This window comes from Stenella coeruleoalba (assembly GCF_951394435.1).
Source record: "Stenella coeruleoalba genome assembly, chromosome: 20".
Taxonomy (NCBI): Eukaryota; Metazoa; Chordata; class Mammalia; order Artiodactyla; family Delphinidae; genus Stenella; species Stenella coeruleoalba.
Window position 1 is genome coordinate 29,849,065 of NC_137166.1, and position 18,704 is coordinate 29,867,768.

Consider the following 18,704-nt stretch of genomic DNA (forward strand, 5'->3'; position numbering starts at 1 on the left):
TGACGTGATGACTGACCCCCCTATCTGCCCCTGAGCCCCTCGAACTTCTAAACTCCCACAAGGCTTGGTGAGGGCTCTGGCTTAGCCTCCTGTTCTTGGTGATGTGGAGAAGCAGTGCGTGCAGCCACGGGTCACGGAGGTAGAGAAGTGAGCCGTGACAACTCACGGGCTTCATGGTGCGTTTGCCTCGATGGGAGCTCGAGGCCAGCTTCAGCCGACGACCAGGTCTCCCAAGGGACCCCGGCCACCACCTTGTCATCATAAGGACTGGGTAGGTGAGCCACTCCTGCACCCCTTTTTACCAGGGAGTGAGCCTCTAGCTTCTTGATGTGGGTAACATCCTTCTCATCCTTCTTAATGCCCTTTCTTGTTCTCTGGCCTCTTATGCTATGGTTTCCTTTGTTTTCCTTTTTCTTTTTTTCTTTTTTTTTTTTTGGCCATACCACTCGGCTGGCGGGACCTCAGTCTCTGGACCAGGGATTGAACCCGGGCCACAGCAGTGAAAGCGCGAGTCCTAACCACTGGACCACCGGGAACTCCCTACTGTTCCATTTTTGAATTTTTACAACATGCCAGGCACTTGTTGGATCAAGGTGGCAGTCTGGTGTTTGTTTTTTCCAGTGTCCCCGTCAGGCCTGATACCTTGATCTTGGACTTCCAACCTCCAGAACTGTGAGGAAGTACATTTCTGTTGTGTAAGCCACCCGATCTGTGGTACTTTGTTTTGGTAAGCTTGGCAAACTGACACACTCCCCAAACAGGTAGATGGTCTGCAAATAAAGACACACGACCATGTAGATAGCTGGCACCGGAAAAAAATATACAGCGAGGAAAGAAATTCCAGAAGCACCAAGAGCTCAAGCAAAGATACAGACGTAGGAAGAGGAAAATGTATTTGAGACTGGAGTGTGGGAAGGAATAAAGGATGATAAAGCTAGAAAGGTGAATTGGTCTCAGATGATCAAGGTGAGTGAATTCTAGGTGGAGAAGTCTGGCCTCTCCAGACATCCTTTGGACCCTCAGTAGGCCAAGAGAACCAGGGAATGGATGTTGGATGTAAATTTAGAGCATGTGGAAAAGCCCAGCGTTTTTTCTTGCTTCTTTTCCTGTATGAGCTATTACTTTAAAAGTTGAAAGAGATTCTGGAGCATAAAAAATGTCTATAAAACGAAGAGAGAAGTTGAAAGAAGGTTTCTTCGCTTCAGGGGCTTTGGGTGGAAATTTTCGTTGGCTTGAAACTTTTATGGGCATTTCAATGCCCATTTATTTGAGTAAATTTGGGGACATTCTCCTAGATGTGATACATTTATTGGCGGGGAAGGTAAGAAGCTTCCTGACTGGGTCCCTTCAGTGCAAGCAATGAAATGACTTTGAGTCTTTTTACATTCAGTGAAGAAAATTTAGGTGGGTCACTTTCTGCTGCTGCGGCGTGCAGTGGAGGGCGTTAGTGCTGCGGATACCTGTCGGGGAGAGGGCTTCTCAGGGGCTCCCTACATGGCAGGCTTTTGTGTGCTCGGAGGAGAGACAGCTTGGAGCACAGGGACAAGGTGTGGCTGATAGGACCTGATAAACCCCACACAAAAAGCCAACTGTAGTGCTGAAAGGGTCTCCAATGTAGCTCTTTAATTTCCTCGCTTAGAAATGTTTCTCCTCTTTTCATCCCCAGCCTTTATCTTAACTTCTAATCGGAGCAAAGCGGCAGCCTTTCAAATTGAACAAATAGGTTCCTCTGGCCGTGACAAGATGTACCTCATTTTCTCAGCCAGCCTTCAGCAAGGTCACACCTTTTTAATTTATTTTCTGTAAGAAAAATCTACTTGCTGGATAGAACAAGGGCCAGATCTCGCTAGAGGTCATTTCTTGAGCTAGTCATAAAGCAGAATGGGATTAGAACCGTTTAATATCCTCACCCTCACCTTGCTGCCCACCGCCAGCATGGAGGGAGCAGAAGGGAGCTGGCTGGGCGACAGGGACATTCCACGTGGATTGTTCTGCCCTCCTATTGTGCTGGGGGTCTTTCCCCTTGTATTTATTTGTATTTCACACATGACTTTTCCTCTCCAAAAATGCACTCACTTAAAAATGTTAGTGAAAGATCAGGGACTGGTTTAACATTTTCTAACATAAAAAAAAAGAAGGGGCAGGAGATAGTCTGCTTCTGTTTTATATAAGCTAATTTAACGGAACTTGCCCACCACCCCAACTTTTAAAATTGTTCCCAGACATTGTTTTTTCCCCCCTGGGCATTTAAAAATTGAAGTGAATGATTTTACTCCGAAATCAAGGAAGTCTTCATTCTTTAAGTTTTAATTATTGGATAATTTACTAAAATATGCAGCCAATTCTTTTTGTTTTGTCTTGCTTGTATTAAGTAACTTCATTTTTCTCTTTGTAAAATTAGTTACCATCTACTTTTATGTATGTAAATATATAGAAAAATGTCTGGAAGTATATATACCAACCTTTAATAGTAATTACTCCTGGGGAAGCACGTAGGGATTGTAGGGAAAAGAGGACTCCATATATTAACTCATTACTTGAGTAATTTACAATGATAAGGCATTTATGTTAAAAAAAAAGTTTTTTTAATAAACAAACATAAATTTTTAGAAAACTAAAACCATGCTAAAATGGATAGCAAGTAAATACAAGTCACCTGTAATCTTACCTTCCAGGAAAAAATATTGATGACATTTTGTTGTATTCCTTCCCACACTTTAATCCTGTATACTTTTCTAACTCTTCTTCTCCATTTCATTAAATATTCTTTTAAAACAGTGTATTCAGTGCCTTCAGAGTATTCCATCATATATGCATACCTAATGCATTTAGACATTTTAAAACCTGCTTGCTGTTTTCAACTTGTGGCCTCTATTAAAGGAACCACTGTAATAAACAGCTTTATCTAGACACATTTGGGTACATCTCAGATCATTTTCTTAGGCTGGAGAAAATTCCTAGAAGTGGAGTTACTAGTTCAAAGCAGAGAACATATTCAAGACTACTGATACATTTTGCCAAATTAACCTCCAGTAACAGTGCATTCATTTAAATTATCACCAGCAGTGTAGTAATGTGTCTATTATAATTTTTCCTTTTACCTGACTCTTTGAATTTGATGAGGGGAGTAGTCATTGTTTTGATTTGTATTTTAAAAATTATTAGTGATGTTAAACACCTATCATTAGTTTATCAGTTGTTGGTATTTCTTCTCTTGTGACTCAGCTGTTTGCATTTTTTATCCATTTGTTTACTAGGGTTTTCATTTTTGCTTACTGACTTGTAAATCATCTTTAGAGTTTAAATATATTAACCCTTTGTATATATTTTGTATTCTGTAATTCGATATCTACATTTTTATTTTAATTACATTTAAAATATCATTTTTTTCCCATTTTTATGCATTCAAGCTCACCACTCATGTCCTTTGTGGTATTTTCATTTGCATTTATGCTTAGAAATGTCTTTTCTACCCTAAAAATATACCTATTTCATATCCTACTCAGATACTTATCCTTTCATTTTTTTATGTAACTCTATATTGATTCAGAATTTATATAGTATAAGATAGGAAACACATTTTATTTCTCTAACTAGAAAACCAATTTTTCTAAAACTGCTGATTGCATTCCTTTTTCTTGAAAATTTGAAATTCTAAAATTCTGTGTCCTGTTCCATTGATTTCTTTGTCTGTTCTTACATTGACAACATACTGGTTTAATAATTGTAGTTTTATAATATGTTTTCATATTTGTCAGTTTATTATTCTTCTTTTTCACAACTTCTTCCATAGTCTTGCCCATTTAATTTGCAGATGAATTTTTAAATTCCCCTGTCATTTGGTGCTTACCAATAAACACTTAGTACTTAACAAATAAACATTTTTGATCGTGCAAATGAATAATTAATTTGATTGGAACTGAATTAAACCTCTAATTGGGAAGTGACATCTATGCAATATTAACTTTCCCATCCATGGACATGATTTGTCACTTCATTTGTTTAAAAAAATTGTGTTCCTCAATAATGTTTTTTTTTTTTTTTTCCACATAGGCCTCAAATATTCTGTGGTGCTGGTGGAGAGGGAGAGAACTAGATGGATTTGGGAGATAGATAAGATTCACAGGCTTTGCTGGTAGATCAGTCATGGGAGGTTAGGGAGAAGGTTCTTGGCTTTCATAACAGGAGAACAGATGGTGCCATTCACTAAGACAAGGAAGGTCAGAGGAAAACCAGCTTTGGGGGAGAAAGATCCATACTTTGGTTCTGGACGTGTGAACTTTGGGATGACTTTGTGACATCTAAGTAGACACATGCAGGTTAGCAGATGTGCAGGTTTGAAGCTCGGCGGAAAGGGCTGAGCAAAAAAATCCACATTTATGAGTCACCTGCAAATGGATGGTAATTAAAGCCAGACGTTACGCAGGGAGCAAGCATGGCATGATAAGGGAAATATGCATAGGACTGAGCCTTTATGGCTGGGGAGATGTTGAGCCTGCAAAGGAGATAGAGAGACCAGAGTGAGCTTAAAGTCACCAGAGCCAAGGCAAGAAAGGGTCTCAATTACATCTACAGCTAACTGATCTTTGACAAGGGGGCCAAGACCATTCAATGGGGAAAGAGTAGTCTCTTCAACAAATGACGCTGAGACAATTGGATATCTACCTACAAAAGAATGAAGTTGAACCCTCACTTCATTCCACATAGGAAAATTAACTCAAAATGGATCAACACCTAAATATAAAAGTTAAACCATACAGGTCTTAAAAGTGTCATTTAAGAAACTACACACAAATCACCAACTGTTCCTCAAATTCTGAAAGAGTATTTGGAGCTTTATGCGGTAGTTAAGTTTTGGTTACAAGTTACAGAAATGGACTTCAGCGAGTTTATGTGAAAAAGAGTGAATTATTAGAGGAAGCCTCAGGAATTTAGTAAAAGTCAAGAAAATCAAGAGCCGGGAATGGGCTGGGACTGGGCATCCAAATTGCCCTGGGGGGGAACCAAGGAAGTTTGTTGGTTTATTAGTTTTTTGCTCCCTCCCTTCTTTCTCCCATCCCCACCCAATCTCTCTCTGTCTCTCTGTCTCTCTCTCTGTCTCTCTCTCTCTCTCTCTCACACACACACACACACACACACACACACACACACACACACACACACACTTTATGTCTTTCTGCTTCAATATCTTCTTTGTCTGCATTGTGGATTTCTCTGTTTCTCATTCTGAGTGGTGAAACATGACTAGCAAGAGCTCCCAGGTTTACACGTGTTCAGTTTCTGCCAATCTTGGTTCCACTTCCAAAATCCTAGAGAAGAGCTCTGACTGGCCCGCACTGGGTCAGATGCTCCAGCTTGGACCAATCATCTGTTACATTTTACTAAGACTGTGATATTCACCTAACAATGCATATGTAGTGGATGGGGAAAGAGCAGTTCCCTGAAATATGTGTAAAAGGTGGATACTAAACAAGTAAGTTTGGTTTTCTCTAAAAAAGCATAGTCCAAAACTTCTGAATTTGGAAGAAAGTGGCTAACTTTCAAATATTCAAACCACCTTAAGGAGCTATTAGTATGATTTGATTCAAGCTCCCTTTGATCAAGTCCTTGCCTTGGGAAATGAGAGCTACTTCAGAGTCATCTCTGATGATTGTAGGGTGCTGCCATTTTCAACACAAGTGCAAGTTTGTATGATAACTTGTTTTTGAAACTAGGGTGAATTAGGTGTAACTCCATTGCAGTAGGTTGGCTTTGAAAGAGGATGTTATAATAGTGAGGCATCAGAGTAGAAGATGCTTCATGATCAGGTAACAGTGTGGTTTGTTAAATCATGGCCAACATAGACAGACATTTTTCCATGGTGACTACAGAATGTTCAACAAAATCAAAGCATTTTGATTTTGCCCAATAGTTTGACTTAGTAATATCTTTCAACTACTAGTAATACAGACCCTCAAATACAATAAGTTGGACCAGACAGGCATTCATTTTTCTCCCATAAAATGAAGTCCTGAGGAAGACAGCCCAGTGTTGAAGCAGCAGTGACAATTCATGCCCAAGCTTCTCTACCCCATGTATTTGGCCATCTCTAGCATGCTATGTCCATGCTCAAGTTTGCCTCAGCATCACATAATGGCCTCTGCTGCTCCAACCATCACATCTATGTTTTATGAAAGAAGGAGGAGAAAGAGGGGAAGGCAAGAGAGCCCCTACCAGTTGAGTCAGTAAGTTTTTAAGAAGTATCTGAGAAACTCCACCCAACAGTATCCACTTACTTTTTGTTTCTAGAACTTAGTCATGAGACTGATCCTATCTGCAAGGGAGGCTGGGGAATGGAGATTTTCATTGTCTGTTATGCTGTCTTTCCCCTCAGGTTTTCTACGGAAAGGAAGAAGAGATAGGACAATGAGTTGGTAACCAGCAGTTTGTCTTACCAACTTTGCTTTCTTTGACATTCTTTGGTTTCCACATTTACATTTCATGATTCTCCCACAGCTGCACACTAGTCTGTTCCCTGCATTGAGAATTATCTATTTTTGCGATTTCATTTGCTTGTTCGTCTAACTAATATCTACTGAGCACCAACTGTGTGGCCGCATTTGTAGCTATGGCACTGAACAAAATTAAACAAAAATCCCTGCTCACAGAGTTTCATTTTAGTGAGAGAAAAGATGATAAATAAGAAAAAATATGTTAAAAAGATACTGTGCTCAATGGTCACAAGTGCTAAGGCAAAGAAAGGCATCAGGGCAGTGGGATGGGAATGAAGCATTGGAGTAATGGTTGTTGAAATTTTAGATAAGAAAGCCCAAGAAGATCTCATCAATTTTTGGAATATAGGCAGAAAGAAGTAAGGGAGCTAGCTTCAGGAAGAGCATTCCAAGGCGAGGAAACTGCAGGTGCAAAGGCCCTGTGGTGGGAGTATCTGGAATGTGTCTGAAGAAAAGAAAGGAGTTCAGTGTGGTTAAAGCAGAGTGCAGGGAAGATGAGTAGTGGGAGATGAGTCAGAGGGAGAGCAGGGAGTGATCACTTGAGCATCAGAGACCCTATGAGGGACATCAGCTTTCATTATTTTGCCTCGTATCCCTACTCGGAATTTCTATAAACTGATAAAGCTTTCGCTTTAGTTTAATTTTAGTATTATTTTTAAAATTCAGCTTATTTTAGTTGATTTACAATATTTCATTAGTTTCGAGCGAACAACATAGTGATTCAATATTTTTGGAGATTATACTCCATTTAAATATTTCATTATTTGTTTAATGAAATATCAGGTTTATGGGCCGATTACCAGCATTGGGTGAATATTTCTGCTTCTGTCTCATCAGCTTTAATAGCATTAGACTCATGCCTTTATTCTCCCCAATTACACACACATTCACACACATTTGCAAATACTTTTTATTTTGAGTTGTTGTTGTTGTTTTAAGTAGCATTGTTACTCACCAGCTGGCTGTGCTGGTGCACATTTTTATGTACTCAGTTCTTTGTAGAAACTGAGCGATATGGCCTGACTGTGGTTGACATGAGTGGGTGAGAGGATGATGATATGTGAGAAACATATTAAATATGAAGGCGATCCTTGTACAAAGGGATTTCAACCAGTGGGTTTAAAGATGGGAACCAACCCAGCGGCAGATGGAGTTACTTAGAAGTAGTTAGAGAAGGAATTCAAAGTGCAAGCTGAAACACAAACCTGGATTAAACCTCCCAAATATGAAGGAACTTTCATGATGAAGTTTGTTTCCATTTTTTTTCTCTCTTCAAATCCCAGCCCCAAACTGCATGTCTCAGATGAATAGGGAGCAAGTGTAATTAACTGAATAGAGCAGTAAAAGGAGAATTATGGGATATGGAAAGCATTTAAATATGATTCATGAGTTTGGAGATATTGCAAACATGTGATAGATGCTCGGAAGAGGCCATCAGAGAGATTGTGCTGAGAGCTCAGTTGGGAAATGACTAAAGCCTGCCCCCGAATCTTGGCAGTTCATATAATTAAAAGACTAAATATTTTATAAAGACGGAGCAAGTAAGATTTCACCAGCACCACACTCTGAGCCAGAAGTGATTAAACATAAACCAAAAATGCATGCACATTTTGTCCCTGGGAAGCAGGGTCTGTTTCTTCCCTCCGGAAGTCAGGACTGGAGGGGCACGGTGCTTACATCATTGCTGAATGGATTACTAATGGCAGGAATCTGAAAGTAAGTGGAAACCAGGTCCTTGGCTCTATGGTGGATGGAACCAGGACGTGAGCTGGCATTCTACAAGAGAAAAACCATCCCAAAGCTTTCATATCACTTACCCTCTCACCACTCCCAGGATATCAGCACAGGCCATGCCCACAATATGAAAGTTGAAACCGTAAGACTTCTTAAAGAAAACATAGGAGACTATCTTTATGACCTTGGGGTCGGCCAAGATTTGTTAGATGGGATGCAAGAAGAACTAACCATAAAACAGAAGATTTGATAAATTGAACTTGAATCAAAATGTAAACCTCTTCTCATTGAAAGAAACTGTTGTGAAAATTAAAACAAACACAGACTGGGAGAAAATATTCACAAAACATATATTCATATCCACAATATATAAAGAACTCCTATGAAACAATAACGAAAAATACAATACAATTTTAAATTGGCAAAACAAAACAGAAACAAACCAAAAAGTGGCCAAAAGACTTGAGCTGGAACTTCATAAGAGAAGACATATGAATAACCAGTAAGCATATGAAAAGGTGCTCAATATTATTACTCATCAGGGAAATACAGATTAAAGCCACAATGGGATACCAACAATACTCAGCAGGATGGCCCAGCTAGAAAAGCTTGGAGAGCTATCTCTGTAGTCATCCTTATCTTCCACCTCCAGCTGGTGGCCACATCTTGGCTGTTGTTCCCCCTTAATGTCACCAGTGACTGATCCACAGCCTTAGTTTCTGCCTTAGGACAGTCTCTCTCCAACTCTTCCTTTCACTTTTGGAACATCTTCCTTACCCATCTCCCTGACTCTGGTCCCTCTTCTTCTACTCTTCTTCACTCTGTTGCAAATTTGGTCAAATCCCTCCCTGTCCCACTTTCTTGGTGAGTTCCCCAAGCCTACAGGTAGAGTACGCCCTCCCCTAGCACCCTTGCCCCTCCAATACCTCCACCTCTGGCCTCATCTCAGGAACCTGCTCTGTTCCAGACACACGACAAACTACCTTTACAGATTCCCAAATACATGGGCTCTGTGTCCATTTGTTTGTTTGTTTGTGTCCTGGAGATTCTGCCAGCCTATCCCCATCACCCTCAGGATAAACACCAAACTCCAAGGCCTTGCATGGCCCACCTCTTCAGGTAACTACCCACTTGGTCACTCTCTTTATTCCAGCCAGGGTTGGCGGGGGGGTGGCTTATGCTCCATCCTGCCCCAGGGACTTTGCACACGCTATTCCCTTTCCCTGAAACACTCTTCTCCTTTCTACATCTAATTAATTCCTACCCAGGCTTTGCTCTCAGCTCAGTTTTCCCCTGCCCTTACCTGGACTGATTCAGATACCCCTTATTATCCTCATAGCACCATGGACCTCTCCTTTGCAGTGTGTGTGTCATAGCTATAGTTTTACACACACAGTTTCTCTCACCACATTGTAGACAGGAACAGTATCTGTTTTTCCACCGTTATACCCAGTGCTGACAGCAGTGCCTGGCTCCTAGTAGGAGCTCGTAAGCATTTGTGGAGGGGCAGGGACTTGGTTGTGTGCTCAGACTCAGGTCAGACTGCCTTGATCCAAATCCTGGCTCAGCCACCTACCAGCCATGTCAGCAAGTTATTTAACCTCTTGGTGCAGGGCTAGGACTAGAGTGGGGAAAGGTGCCTGGGGTGTAACATGTAAAGAGGTACTCACTGCAGGACCTCCCCCTGTCCTAGTGTTGCTGAACCAAACTTGGGTCTGCTCACCCGCATGCAGTAAAGCCAGTCTACCCACACCGGGCTGTGGTGAAGGGAAGTGCAGCGTTTATTGCAGGGCCAAGCAAGGAGTCCAGGCAGCTAGTGCTCAAAACACCTGAACTCTCCAATGGGTTTCAGCAAAACATTTTTAAAGACCAGGTGAGGGAAGGGAGTTGAGGCTACATACGTGATCAACTCCTGCATGATTCTCTGATTGGTTGATGGTGAGGTATCAGGGCAGTGTCACAGGGGGTAACATTATCAATCCTTAGGCTCCAGGAGGCCTGGGGGCCTGGGGGTCATCAAGTAATAAACATCTTCCTATTGGTGGGGGTTTTAGCGTCTGTAAAAAACTCAGGAAATATGGATCGGATACTATTATCTTGATACTTCAGAGAGGAGCTAAAGCAGAGAATATGGGGGAGGGCCTGTCCTGGGAAGGCCCCATAGGGTCCTGATCTGTTACACTGGCCTTGTCTCTCAGTGTCCTCATCTGGGATAATCACTGGGCCTGGGTCATAGGCTTACAGAGATGAAATGATTTCATGGATGCAAACCACTGGGACCAGTTCCTGGCGCAGCATCTTCATTTGTCAAGTGGCTCAAGGCTTAGTTCATACCTGTTCTGCCAGCACTTCCAACTCAGGCCCACCTCTTCCTTGGACCCCTGCTGCCACTGTCCTCTTCTGAACAAATGGCACCCCTAATAGTACTGAGGTGTACAGTTCTCATGGCACTCGACGCATCTGTCACTTTCTCTACTAGACAAGAGCACTTTGAGGACATCTAAACCTGAGCATCCCCTGCCCTAACCCAGGTCCCAACAAAGAGGGTGTCCTCCCTGAAAACAGGTTGAATGAATATTTATTTGCTACTCTTGTTCAAGGCCAGGTCTAAGAGCCCCTCCCGCCCCGGAGGGCATGTAACCCTGACTCCTGGTTGTCAAGCTTCAGACTTTGAATCTTGCGGCAGGGGGAGGAGGAAGGAGGTGCAGATTCCAGCAGCATCCGTACCTGGTCTCAGGGAAGCCCAGTTTGCTGGCAAAATGAGTATGTAGCCCGTGAAGAGCAGAAATGCTCAGAGAAGGAAACACCCTCAGAGGTGAACATTTGGGGGGCTGGGGAGAAGTTTATACAGAAACCCATCTAGGTAGCTAACCTTTTTGTTTGTTTGTTTGTTCCTTTAGTGGCTTGAACTATCTAGGAAACACTGCATACTTCCAAGCAGAAAGCAAACCTCTTTTCTTTCTTCATTGTCCTGCTTGTCACTCCTGGCCTATCTGCCATCCCCTGCTATCCGCGCCTGCCCACTGGGAATACTGAAGGATCCCAGGTTCCCATTCCTCTGAAGAGGACCGGGATTGTGGCTTCTGTCTCTCTGTATGCCAGTGACCCTCACACTGAGATTCCATGCTGCCCAGCTTCTCACAGCCCGTGAGGTTGGTCACGAGGGGGCCGACGTCGGGGGGGAACAGGTTTTCCAGGCCTGGGGGCACATGCCCAGACTCTTGCCCCACGAATGGCCCGTCATCTTTAGAACCGTAGAACAGTGTGCATCTTTGTTTGGTGGAGGGTGAATCCATCAGGAGACCCATCTCTGGGGCTGCTGGCTGGTGACTCACCTCCAAATGCTGTTTATTTCAAGCCCTGTGGGAAACTCTGAAACTGACATAGGTTTTCACACAGCTGGACTCTGGCTTGTCTCCTATATCCACTCCTCCACCCCTTTTCTCTCCAACAGGAGAAACTGAGGACAAGAACGATCCCAAGGTCTTTCTCACTGAACTGGGGGAGCTGTTTGGAAGGGCTTACAATTCCACAGGCGAATCTGGGTCCAGTGCAGCGTGTGGGGTCACCGTCTCCCCCGCTGTAAACCCTGATTATTCTTGCCCTCTTAATCTGCATCATTCCATCTGGCATCTGCAAAGGGAGAAAGCCAAGGCAATCCAGAATATTATCAGTTACCCAGAGACGACAGAGAGTTAAGAACAATCTGGAATGGCATAAAATGGTGCATTGTACACTGTGGAGTGGATCACTTCCAGTTAAGTTACAAAGGCTTCTGTTGCAATTATGACTTTATTCAAATCAATACTTAAACGAAGCTTGGAAATAGAGACGGAGAGGTCAGAAGGCAAAGCACAGCACGCCACGCAAAGCACCTTTCCAATAAATATGCAAGAGTGTCTCCGCCACGGAATCTATTGCTCCCGTGAAGTCAGCATAAATATGCGAAGTACTTAACAACACTCGCTGCATGTATATTGGCAATTTGTCAGCGTGCTAGCAGCAGGAATCGAATGCCTAGCGCCTGGTGTTGGGCTGGTGTCGTTTTTCAGAGGACCAGTACAGGAAATTGCTAACTCTGGTTAATTCTTTTGAATTAAAATGACCCACATGTTTTCCTGAATGAACCACAAACAATTCAGGGAAACTTCCTCCCCACCTTTCCCCAGCCTTACCACCCATCCCAGGGTTCCTTATATTCTCAGCTTCCTCTCCAAAAGCTAGCCAAGTTTGGTGGATATCTTTTGTTTCTTTCATCGGATCACCTCTCCGACAAACTATCTCAATTTTCCTCCAGGATAACTGTCCCTCCCGTATCCTCAGCCAGTGGTAGTCTGGGTGGGGTTGACTCCACCCTCAGCCTGTGTTTTGATCTGGCCAATCAAATAATCACATTCCTCTAGCCCCAGTGACTGGTTCAGAGATAGGCGTGTTACTCAATTTGGGCCAATGAGAGTCAGGCCTGGGAATGTTTTTTAAGCTGCTTGGAGAAAAGAAGCTCTCTCTTTCTGCAGGGCTTGGAGCTTTGAAGAGTGAGCCTGGAGTTGCCCACGACCAGCACATGAGAAAATCTGCCTGAGAATAAAGCCAGCACAGAGGAAAGTGGAATCAACTGAGTCTTAATGACATTGTTTGAACCACTGGATCAAGCCATGCCTGAAGGCAGTAATCTCAATTTTTTAACTATAAGAATGTATTTAAAAATTATTATTTTTTGTTCAGTAGATTGAGTTGTGTTTTCTGTCACTCAACAACTGAAAAACTCCTAACTGATATGTCCTAAATCCCCAGAACATACACACTATTCTTTCAAGTACCCAATATTCTTTCAAGTACCCATGTTAGATTAGTGAAACTAAATGGCTCCTGAATAAAAATAAGTAATTATTTTAAAAGGAGAATGGGATGTTGCTGCAGACAGAGGGCACTGGGTGTGCCATCAGCATCCCTGAAGTTAGTGTCACTCACCTGTGGGCTTCCCCGCACCTTGTTCAGTCTCTACTCCACGGCATAGTGATGCTTCATGCTTCCTCACTGGACCCATGTGTTAGTCCTGTCTCAGTTTCAGCACTTAGGGCACTGCTTGGCACAGAGGAGATGTTTGATGTGTGACTTTGGGGAGATAGCTTAGCTTCCTTGTGCCATAAAATGCCACCCCCCCCCCCATGGAGATGCTCGCTAAGGCTGTGTATTCTGCAGTGGGAATGATGCACGGACAGCCCATGGCAAGGAGAAGAAATCAACATCACAAAACAAGTAAAACGACCTTCTGTTTATGCAGCATGGATGGAGCTAAAAATTGAACTCTGATTTTTTTTATCTTAGTATGTCCACATCCAGTATTTTCCATGAGGAAAGAAGATATGCCTTAACCAACAATTTCTCAAATTCCTTTTAGTAGATACACTACTCTTTGACTCCTTGTTCTGTTGCAGTGTCCATGAGTCTGTGTTATTTCTGCAAAGATGGTAACTGGGGTGGGGGAGAGAGTCACTTTGATTTGCTATGTGTCATTGAAATGTCTTAGCGCTGTCAGCCAAAAAAGCAGCTAAAAAACTCTCACACTGTATGCGCCCATCTGTGGAGCAAAATGAAGGTCTGAGTCGCGTGTTTGGGTTATGATCATAATCACAGCAAATAACCGCTTTGCTATTTTGCTGTGTGTACAGCCTTGTGTTTCAGCTCTGAGCTATCAGGTTTACTATTACCCCCAGTGCCATCTCACCAGCACACTGAGTTCAAAGTGGCGCCAGGCAGTGAGCTTTAAGGTTGGGTTTCCGCTGTGGTAGCAGATGTGACTCTTGTCCAATAAAACACATGCTCCTTTAGCATCTCCCGGTGACTTCAGCCTGAAAGGACAGGTTAAGGGACCATCATTCTTTGCGGGGAGATATTTCATCTGCTAAATTGTTTTCAGTGAAACAATCAAAGCTACTGTGTACAGCTCCAAAGTACAGGCAGGGACGAAGCAGGGAAAGTGCTAGGGTTGATATGCAATCTGGCTTGGGTTATACCTACGTGTAGGCAAAATGCAGCTCCAGAAATAACTGTGAGGTTCCCGATTTTGATGCAGAAGTGGATAGCAGACTGGGCAGCTGGTAACGCCAGGTCACAATGAATTCAGCACCAAGGAACATCAATCCTTTCAATGTGTCTGTATCCAGGACCTGCCCTGACTCCTATTTTCCCCCGGGGGTGGTGGACTTCCTCTTCTGAATTAAGAGGTAAGTCCCACAAAGGCAGAGAATTTCGGTCTTTTTGTTAACTGTTGTTTCCCCAGTGTCTGGAGCAGTACCTGGCATGTGGTAGGTGCCTGTAAATTTTTGTTGAAGAAAAGAATCACTCAATCGACAGACTCAAGTCTCCTTTGGGTGTTTACATATTGAGAAGGAAAAATACAATGCACAAGGACTAATTATGAGATCCCCCAAGAGAAGGATAATGTCCCTCTGCAATCACAGCCTTTGTTTTACATGTAGATTTCAAGACTGGAAACTCTGCCATCACTGGTATGTGACAAGTTCACACTCTTAAACCGCATAATGACTGTCTGCTGATAACACTCCATGTTCTGGTGGCCTGTGGGCTGGGTCCCTGCAGCTCACACTAGTGTGAATCCAGCCTGTGTTGCATTTAAAGTACAATTAAACTAGTTGGCAATGTTTAAAATCTGGGAGCTTTTAGATTACAATATGAATTGCTGGGTTTCCCTCAGTAGTAGAAAGGCACTCGCCTTCCTGCAGGGTAACACTTGGCTGGCGCTGAGATGGGATGGTCCCATGAGAGGAGCCATCCTGTGACATCCAATTTGCTGAAGGTGCCTGGGTCACCTCCCTTGCTCTCATAACCTACCTGCCCCTGAAGACTTTTGAATTTGCTGCAGGGAGCCCTAGGGTATTATGCAGAGAGAATTATGTCCCTGTGAATTTTGGGTGTAGGACAGTCCAGAAAAGTGTGTCCTGAGTACCTTGATAATTTGTGAAAAGGCAACATTTTGTTGATTAGGAAAACAAAGCAGCAGGATTTCAGGAACAGATGCCATTAAATTTTTTGAATCAGTAAAAGCAAATTTGAAAACTTCATTATGGATCTATGGCATAAAAATTGAGGGCATATCTTTCTCAGGGCACTTTGAGCCAATGTCACAGCCAATGTCTCCTTCCAGGGTAGTTTTTAATAGCAAAGAAGCTGATTTGTTTCAGAAACAGATGCCTTTTAAAACTTTGACTTGGATGTGTGCTATAAAATATGTTAATGTATTTTATTATTTTGGGATGAGACTTTAGTCTTGCTAGTTGTGGTTTCGTACAACTGTTACATATTTTTCTCCTACCCCCCTAGAACTGTAACCCCTGTCAGCAACAGGAGGTGACCGCATGGGGTTCAGGGTCAGGTTGTAGAGTTCAGACTAAAAGTGCTGTAAGGAATTCAGCAAAGCTTTGAGATTGGAGTGGACCAGGATTTCAGAGGAGGCTTCAAGGGAGCCAGGAAGCTGGTTCCCAGAATGCCAGGATGACAAAGGACTGCTCTAGTTGCGGGGAGCAACGGGAACCTGAGAGAGGAGAGAGAATTTAGTACTGCATCTGGTAAGCTTTGGGAGGCAGTGCAGTCGAATTCTTAAGGGCCAACCTCTGCATTCAAATCCCACTGCATTCAGATTGCTTCCTGCTGTGCTACCTTGGGCAAGTTACTTAAATTTGCTGAGCATCAACTTTTTTATGTGAAATACGGTTTTTATGTGAAATACGGAGAGTTCAGTGAGTCTAAGTGCATACACTGCACTTGAAAAGAGTGCCCGGCTAGTGCTCTATAAATGCTTGCTACGATTGTCAGAATGTGGGTAGGCCTTGAGGGCAGACTTGTCCCTGGGAGCGTGAAGCTTGGTGCAGTCGTCTAAGACTCTGAGAATTGGTCTTGCTTGTGCTACATCTTCTCTTTGAGCTGCAGATAAGGCCTTGATACAGCTTTGTTGCACGGTATGGTCTGTCACTTCCTGGAAGATAAGGACCTAGTCTTAGGGTCTTTTGTGCCTGCCACAGGGTAAATACTTGGTATATATGATTTACTCACCAAATATTGGCTAGTTAATTCACTTCAAAGTCTCCATTCTTGTCCAAGATCAATTAGATCAAAAATTTCAAGAGAATGCAGAAATCCTAATTCTCAGGTAAAACTTTCCAATGTTAAAAAAAACTTAGTATGGGTCAACTAAAACATACCTGCAGGCTGCATTCAGCCGGTGGACTGCTAGTTTGAAACTTCTAAGCTAGCTCTTTGTAGTGGATGCTAGTGGCGCTTGGGGGGGCTTATTACTTCAGGGCCCTCAGGGATGCTCAGCCCCTATGTCCCTTTGCCTGGGGTCTTTCTCAGGCCAAAGCATCCACTCAGTTCACACACAAGGATTTCAGTGCCAGGGAGTTGACCCTTTTCAGAAGCAGCTCACGTTAATAACTGATGGGAGTGGTGGATAAATACCTCAGCTCCCTCGCCCATCAGACAGGATAACTCTGAGACCCGTGGATGTTCTATACTGGTTCTCCGTACTCTCCAGCAGGATGGAGCCCCAGTTTGACTGGCTCAGTAACACACCCTTTATTGGCTGGCTGCCTTCCTTCCCCTGTCTCACTCCTCCATTCTACCGCCCTGTTTCCTGAGACCACTTCCCTACGACTTAACACGTGAATTCTTGTCTCAGGGTCTATTTCCAGGGGAACCCACACTAAAATAATTCTCTTGGGCACCTGTCACTTGGGAAAACTGAGTCTTCCAGCTTATCTAGTTGGTGTCATTGGCCAGGCAGTGCAAAATGGAGTGGCTTTGGGGCCCAAGGGCCTTTTGGGGACCAAAATAAGGTTTTGTGATCAACCTAGGCTTCTAGAGAATTCCCTCCTAATTTTGGAGGGAGATTCTTTCCATACCCATGCATTCATTTGCATTTAAATTTGAAGTTGAAATTAAGGTTTTTAGAAACTTTTAATTTCTATTTAACTATAAGAATTTCACTGCAGGGTATCTATCTGATTTAAAAGAATAATTAAAATTAGGTATAGCTGCAGTGATTTGCCACAGCGTATGTCTGTCCTTTAGAATGTTAAGCAACAGAAAATTATCTGTGGCTGGAGGTGCTCTATATGTAAATTCCCACAAGAAAAGAATTTGGTGATAGAGAAATTCAGATTATGAAAATCACGTTGCAAGTTTGAACATCAGTGCTTAATAAATGCCTTAGTTGTTACCATTACTTCTCTTAATATCCTCAATTAAATGATTTAAAATAGAACAACAGATAAGCAAGATCAATTAATTTTATAAGATGATCAAAGGAATGTGGTTCAGCATTGTCAAAGCTGTAAACGTGATAATGGTTTTATCAGACAAGAAAAATAACTCGAAGTGGCTCAAACCTTATTCATTTATGCTCAAAGGGGTTTTATTTGTGATTCATCAAATCGTCTTTTGTAATAGGGAGAGTTTTAGGATCTTACCCATTAATTTGAGAAAAAAATAATTCAGACATTAAAATAGATGCTATTCTCAGATGCTTGTATGTCAACCATAATAAGTAATAACAACCATCAAAGTTTCTTGATCCCATAACCTGTTGGAAGGAGGCTGCAGGAGGAGCCAGGGAACTGCCAGTGGCAATGACATTGATCCTCCTGAGTACTCAAAGAAAGGCCCTAATTCAGCTTGTGTGTCTGAGGTCTAGGCTGGAGGCCAAATGCAAGGTACAGAATCAGCCAGTGATTCTCTGCTCAGATGAAGCATGTGCCATCGGGAATTTGAGAGCAGCAGGGTGAAAAGAGGGATCATTTCTGAAAGGCTACATTTATCTGCAGTGTGTATTGCGGTTAAGAATGATTCAATTATTTATACCCCTCTGCCTTTCAAAAAGGAAATAGGTAGCTTCCCCCCCCCCCTCAAAAAAAGGACAGAAACAGTAAACAGAACAGAAAAAGAGCAAAGCTGAGTAATAAGAGGGTGGTGAGTTAGGATTACGGTGGCTCAATCTAAGCTAAGGGCAAATGTTTGCAACTAAAAAATATTTTTTGATTTGGAGCTTCCTGGCAATCAGAGCAACAAGGGAAGCATAGTGAGTGATTGCCTCTTATTATCTTATTTAAAGTAGAAAAGAGATGACTTTTAATTTCTAAGAGGATATTTTTTAACAAGAGTAAGAAAGTGAACACAAGCATTGATTGTAAAAAAAAAAGAAGGCAAGGTAATAGTGTCAGAAACACAAAAATAGTTCCTCTGTAAATTACCCTGCTTCATTTGGACCAGAAGACTTTTGTCTGGATGAAACCACATCAGCAAGTTTTGAGAAGGTGTCCATTCGTCTTGTGATATCAGTCGCAAAGGCCAGAAATATCCCCACAAATCTAGTTTTTTTCACAATGTAAGTTGGTGTCGTGGCTCATGGCCAGTCAGCATGCACTTGGCCGAAATGGGGTTGAAGGATCAAATATTGGCTTCGTG

At 42.6% G+C, this 18,704-nt stretch overlaps 1 long non-coding RNA gene across 1 annotated transcript in view; it reads left to right on the forward strand.

Moving 5' to 3' along the window:
- Window positions 1-18,704, forward strand: part of LOC307179053 — a 181,921-nt gene that overhangs the window by 60,136 nt on the left and 103,081 nt on the right. The gene's annotated exons all lie outside the window — the stretch shown is intronic.